The sequence below is a fragment of the Diachasma alloeum genome, unplaced genomic scaffold (assembly GCF_001412515.2).
Source record: "Diachasma alloeum isolate Michigan unplaced genomic scaffold, Dall2.0 Dall_scaffold_00589, whole genome shotgun sequence".
Taxonomy (NCBI): domain Eukaryota; kingdom Metazoa; phylum Arthropoda; class Insecta; order Hymenoptera; family Braconidae; genus Diachasma; species Diachasma alloeum.
Window position 1 is genome coordinate 207,109 of NW_021680721.1, and position 7,621 is coordinate 214,729.

Sequence of the window (7,621 nt, forward strand, 5' to 3'; positions counted from 1 at the left end):
ATTTTCCGATTCAATAATCCGATTGGGATGAGTTGGAGCTCGTTTTGAAGAATGAAAAATTATCTTGAAAATGAAGTTGAAACTGGGAATTTTCACAATGTCATTCACAAGTTATTGACAATTGAAGGGGGACCGTTTTGCCCCACCCTCCCCTATATATATAAATATATAAATATAAATATATATATATATAATATATTTATAATATATATATAATATATATATATTATATCATGATATTTAATTTCTTTGAAAAAGGTATTATATGATACCTTAGCAAAATAAAACGGTGACACAAAATGTTACGTGAGTTTTTTAATTAAGGAGATTATTTGTACTCATCGAATTTAATGCCTCTTCTAGAGCAACTGTCCATTTATTCTTTTGTACACCCTGCATGGCATCTTTGAAAGTGATTGGATCTGAATTGATATCAGCAAGGAGAGTGTGATATACCTCGTCAGTTGAATTGTCCAGACCTAACTCACCCTCACCCTGTGATAAACACGCCAAAAATAATCCAGAACTTGAACTCGTGTCGATTGGTAACTTTGTAAGGTTTGATTCTTGCGCTGTTTCACTGATGGGTTCATCGAACTCTTTTATCTCTGACTTTGGAGTCATCTTTCTCGGCCTACCGCTTTTTTTCTTCGCTACTCCCTCCGATTTGTATGTCTCATCAATTTCGCTAGAACCCTTGTCAAAACCTACAAACCAATCATTTTTGTTTATCACTTCTTGACCTTCCAGGACATCTTTGATCTCACTTCTCTTGTACTTATCACCATAAACCTTTTTCTCATTGAACCTAACATGTCTACTTTCATAGAATTTGCCTTCTTCTGGTTTCAGCAATATGTATCCTATTAGAGTGTAACCAACCAGAATACCTCTCACACCTATTGTCCTAAATTTAGGTCCTACTTTTCTTTGAACTTTCATGTACGCCAAACAGCCAAATCGCTTTATCTGATTAATATCAAAGCTATGTTTCGATGGAAACTCTCCTAATGGAGTTTTCATTTCATTAGATTTGTGAGGAGTTCGATTGTATGCATATACAGCGGCAGACAGAGCCAGATCCCACATGTTTTCTGGTAGTTTCGCATCAAACATGTACGTACCGACCTTTTTCTGGATTGTCTGATTGTATCTTTCCGAGACGCCATTATGTTCCGGAGTGTCAGGACTCGCCAGTTGTAATTCCGCACCTAATCTTTTCAATACCTCAACTGTATATCCTCCGGTAAATTCTGTCCCTTGATCTGACCTAAGATAACAGACCTTCGCATCGTATCCCAACAAGTTTCTACAACTCCTGACAAACATTTCAAAACACCGACTTGTTTCACTCTTCGCTCTCATCGGGTATGCCATTGCAAATCTCGATTTATCGTCAATGAAGACTGATAGAAACCTGTATCCTTTCGGATATGTGGTTGGAGATATTGGTCCCATTAGGTCAGAGTGTATTACTCGCAAAGGTTCTGTTGCTCGACTTCTTATCTTTGCGAATAGCAATCTGTTGAATTTAGAAGCTAAACAAACCTCACACTCCANAAATAACACGTCACAACTAACCCCTCCCAGACCGAACGCGATGGCTACTCTTTAGGACGTCAAAGCCATAACAAACAAAATCAATTCACCAGGTGAGACCCCAATCACCCCGATCAGCAAAAATCACACATGAAGTACCACAAAACAAAAAAAAACAAAAGTAAATATTAAATCATCAGGCAAGGAGCTGTCAATGAAAAGGTCTGAAATGCTGAAGTGAAAGGTCTGAAATAATTACTCCACAAAACAAAACAAAATTGATCAACTGATAACCACCATCGCTTTATTTCCTCAATCACTCAATGACAAGTTATCAGAAGGTCGCGAAACCGAATAGAACATATTCCAAAAGCTACGAAACTAATTCTCAAAGACACAAAACCTAAATTAACTCGGGTCGCGAAACCTATCAAGCTCGAACTTATTCCTATTAAATTCAACAAACCGAGCATCGAGACTCCATATCACAAATGTCTCANTTTAGGGTTCTCTATACTACTCAAATTGTCATCTCGTCCAACTTCAGATTTTTCACTCTCTATCAACTCAACAATTTGCTCGCCACCCTCAATTGGGATTTCCTTATCCGAAACTTCATCTAGCTTAGCTGTGACACTACGCGTCATATATTTTCTTATCTCAGTCTCACCTCCTACCATATTAGCTATAACTCGTCTAGTTGTATTCTTCTGAAATTGGTTACTGACCTGACTAGACTTATTTATTTCCAAATCTATAATTGAATATGGTTTTCTATACACACCGGAGATGAATAATTCATTAGAAACTGGGTTAAATATATCTATTTTTTGTCATCTAGATAAATACCAAGACCCATTGCTGCGAAACGTCTTAGCNCAGTCATAAGTCACGTGACCCAAACGAACGTTACCGATAGCTAGTGTTTAAGATAGTGNTGAAATTGGTTACTGACCTGACTAGACTTATTTATTTCCAAATCTATAATTGAATATGGTTTTCTATACACACCGGAGATGAATAATTCATTAGAAACTGGGTTAAATATATCTATTTTTTGTCATCTAGATAAATACCAAGACCCATTGCTGCGAAACGTCTTAGCGACAGTAAGTTAGCTTGAAGAGCATCAGCAAATATAACCTCGTCTATCACAAATTTCTTTCCATTTAACGATTCGATTTTTACCTGACCTACTCCCTCCGTTTTCAACCCGCATTTTCATTTTTAGTTGCACATTTAATCACACCCTTTGTTTACTCGTCAATCGACTTAAATATTAGCTTCGAATTTGTTACGTGCTCAGTAGCACCAGAATCTGCTAGAAATTTAGTGATAAACTCATTTTTATGGAGATTTACTCCCATATGCATTGCCTGACCTACACATGGTTCATCATTCACATCTATGTATTCTTCTGAACAGTTCTCAATTGACTCACCCTTTTCTTTGTAATCTGTTCCTCAGGTTTTGCTTTAGTCTTCCTTACTGATTGTTGTATGGACTTTGGACTTAGAAAACCTGTTATCTCCTTTGCCTATTGGCTTGTTAAATCGACCCTTTTTCCCACCTCTAGAGTCATTCGCATTATCTGACCTTCTCTTCAATGACCCGATTGCACGCCCAGATCCACGAAAGACTCTTCCACGCAGACTGTTAATTTTAGTATCTACTTTCGACTTGTATACCTCACCTGATTTTGGACTCTTTGGCGGTATGACCATAGTCTTTGCAACTATAACAAAGTTTTCCCTTTCCTTGGCCTGGACATTCTCGACCAAAATGACCAAAACCTCCACACTCGAAACATCTCGCAGTTTGAGCTGCAAAGTTTGAGGTTCTTACCTCACCGCTGTTAGACTCGTCCTGTTTCCTGATCGCTTCTTCCTGTCTCATCACAGTTTTCAATTGGTCATAAGTCAGGGGTGGCTCATTTTTTATTTTGGCCCAGGACTGTAACAACTGTACCATTGGTACAGACTTAATAATGGCATTATTAAACGTGTCTCTTTTCTCCTCTTCAGACAAAGGGGTGGCATCAGGTGAATTTATGTAATTACTAATAGCCTCTTCAAAAATAGCTTCTTCAAATTTATCGCAAAATTCAAAATACACTGAACCNCTTCATATAATTTTGTTAGTGTTATCGACTGATTTTCCGATATCATGTTTTTACCTGTTAAAATTAATTTAGTTTATGATTAATTAATTATAATTTTATGAAAATTACATGACTTGCTCCGCTGCTAACTAGTTGAACACAACAAACATTGTCAGCATTAGAGCTTTGAACACAAATAAGAAATGTACACAAAGACTAATTTATGCCCAAAAGTCGATCAGTTTCAAACGTCATACGGTCAAACGTGCTACCGCCAATCAACCGTATGGAATATCCTAATTTNTGACTTCCCGTCTGGTGATTTTAAATTCGAAACCCACACGCGAAACGGTCAAATAAAGAAATGCTACTTGTGACGGAAAATAACACGTCACAACTAACCCCTCCCAGACCGAACGCGATGGCTACTCTTTAGGACGTCAAAGCCATAACAAACAAAATCAATTCACCAGGTGAGACCCCAATCACCCCGATCAGCAAAAATCACACATGAAGTACCACAAAACAAAAAAAAACAAAAGTAAATATTAAATCATCAGGCAAGGAGCTGTCAATGAAAAGGTCTGAAATGCTGAAGTGAAAGGTCTGAAATAATTACTCCACAAAACAAAACAAAATTGATCAACTGATAACCACCATCGCTTTATTTCCTCAATCACTCAATGACAAGTTATCAGAAGGTCGCGAAACCGAATAGAACATATTCCAAAAGCTACGAAACTAATTCTCAAAGACACAAAACCTAAATTAACTCGGGTCGCGAAACCTATCAAGCTCGAACTTATTCCTATTAAATTCAACAAACCGAGCATCGAGACTCCATATCACAAATGTCTCACCACAGTCATAAGTCACGTGACCCAAACGAACGTTACCGATAGCTAGTGTTTAAGATAGTGAGATCGGCGAGGCTTCAGGCGGTCCATATACCACCTTGGAGCATCCAGAGAGAACTTATGAGGGTCACAGAAAGGACGCTCATCCGCCACAACTCCCTGAGTCCCACAACCCCAACAAACTTAGTTCAACTAGTAGATGAGGTTAGTTGATAGAATAGGTTCAATAGGTTAGTTAGGTGGTCCAATAGGTTAGTTAGTAGAATAGGATAAACAGTGGCCCCGATACCCCTGAAGATGTATTTTTAGGAAGTTAATTGGTTCTTTAGGTTAGAGAGCCGCCCCTTACCCCGAGAAAACCCAGAAGTACTCAGGATTAGTTGAAAATATTCCGAATGACCCCGAAGTGGTCTGGAATACCCAGGAATGCCCGGAATTCGATTATAATATTTCGTGTGGCCCATAATTGGCCTGAAATACCCATGAAAGCCCCGAATACCCAAGATTGCCCCTAATAACCATAAAAATAAAACTTTAAAAAAAAAAGTATTAATGGTGAAGTCCATTACGAAATTATCATTACGATAATCATTGACGTAATTGACTATGATAGTGCCCCGAGAGTCCCAAAAATATGAATGATAAACCCCGAGCTACTCAGAAACCCCGCGAAATTCCCTTTCACTCCTTGCACGTCCCAGAAGGCCCCTTGACATCCAGAACTACACGGGAAATGCCTCGAAAAGACCCCACAGATATCCAGCAACCGTCAGTAAATATTCAGGATGACCCAGAAGTGGTTCAGAATACCCAGAAACGCTCAGAATGAGGTACAATACTTCGTATGGCCCATAATTGGCCCGAAATACACCGAGAAATCCCCAAGATTCCCCAAAGTGCCCAGAAACCTCCCTTGAATACCCCGAGAGACCTTCCAGATGCCCAAGATAGTCAGAGAGACCCCACGATATCTCGAAATTCCCCGTAATTCCCATCGCCCTTACGATTCTCTTCAATTTTCTCACCCCCGTCCATGCTCTCCACATCATCACTCTTCTCACTGACCTCAGTAGTAATTGGTGGATGTTCCTCATAAACTTCAGGCATGATGGGAGGTGTGTTGGTTAGAAGCTTGTCTTCATATAATTTTGTTAGTGTTATCGACTGATTTTCCGATATCATGTTTTTACCTGTTAAAATTAATTTAGTTTATGATTAATTAATTATAATTTTATGAAAATTACATGACTTGCTCCGCTGCTAACTAGTTGAACACAACAAACATTGTCAGCATTAGAGCTTTGAACACAAATAAGAAATGTACACAAAGACTAATTTATGCCCAAAAGTCGATCAGTTTCAAACGTCATACGGTCAAACGTGCTACCGCCAATCAACCGTATGGAATATCCTAATTTCATCTATATTATCCCTTGGGCTATTTTACTCGGTCAACCTTAGATGTTTTTAAGGCATAAATTACTTGGAAAGCGGAATGCTATATGCTATCCATCGACTTTCCGGACCTCTATATGAGGGAAATAATTGAATAATTATCAATGCACAAATTTAAAAATTCGGAGGCCCACGGGCTCGAACACAAGTGGGGTATGATCCCACATCCTCTGTTTTCCGGACAGGTGCTCTGCCAATTGAGCTATTGTGGCCTCCTCCGCATCTCCGAATTTCAGAACTTGTGCATATCGTCTCACTATCCCCACTCCCCCCACCCTTCCCGTTTAAAGCCGTACTGAATTATCACAATCAAAGACATTTTTCGACCGGTATATTGAACATCTATATTATCCCTTGGGCTATTTTACTCGGTCAGCCTTAGATGTTTTTAAGGCATAAATTACTTGGAAAGCGGGATGTTATATGTTATCCATCGACTTTCCGGACCTCTATATGAGGGAAATAATTGAATAATTATCAATGCACAAATTGAAAAATTCGGAGGCACACGGGCTCGAACACAAGTGGGGTATGATCCCACATCTTCTGTTTGCCGGACAGGTGCTCTGCCAATTGAGCTATTGTGGCCTCCTCCGCCTCTCCGAATTTTCAGAACTTTCAGAAGTTCTTTTATAGCTCAATTGGCAGAGCACTTGTCCGGCGAACAGAAGATGTGGGATCATACCCAACTTGTGTTCGAGCCCGTGTACCTCCGAATTTTTTAATTTATGCATTGATAATTATTCAATTATTTTCCTCATATAGGGGTCCGGAAAGTCGATGGATAGCATATCACATCCCGCTTTCCAAGTAATTTATGCCTTAAAAACATCTAAGGTTGACCGAGTAAAATAGCCCAAGGGATAATATAGATATTTAATATACCGGTCGAAAAATGTCTTTGATTGTGTTAATTCAGTACGGCTTCAGTACGGCTTTCAGCTCACCAACTCTCCTAGCCNTACTTGTGACGGAAAATAACACGTCACAACTAACCCCTCCCAGACCGAACGCGATGGCTACTCTTTAGGACGTCAAAGCCATAACAAACAAAATCAATTCACCAGGNAGCCCATCCCCATATACATGAAAAACTTGATTCACGTCATTGTTTTAATTTAATTTTTCCCAACTTTTTGATTGACTTTTATTTATCCTTTCAACGCAAATTAGTTTAGACGCGTCGGTTACTCATTATTCTCGGCCATTTTTGTGTCCGGTTTACTCGTTGTTGCCTCCAAGCTCTCGGGATGATGCAGTTTCCTTTGCCGTCCCGGAGATGCTTATTTCTTGGATTTTTTTTCTTTTTGTTAATCACTTTACTTACTCATCGTCTTGTCTTGATTTTCCATTTTTTCTCGTCCTTCTGGCCTCGAATCACACCGCTCAAGTCCACGTGGTAATCCTGGCTTCCACTTGAGTTTTTCCTTTTCACTTATACACCGTTTTATTCATAGTTTCTTTTATTGCGCACTTGAAGTATGACTGTCGCCCATAACCTGATAGATTATTCGGGATTGGGACACAATAAATTAACACACTGTATGCGTTAATGAAAGTTTATTATAAGGTGCGTCTCTCTCCTCGCGTCCAGCGTCCAACACGTCTCGTACAGGAATGTATAGCACACACGCCGCAACCGGGCTGGGACGAGATCTGCGCATGCGCA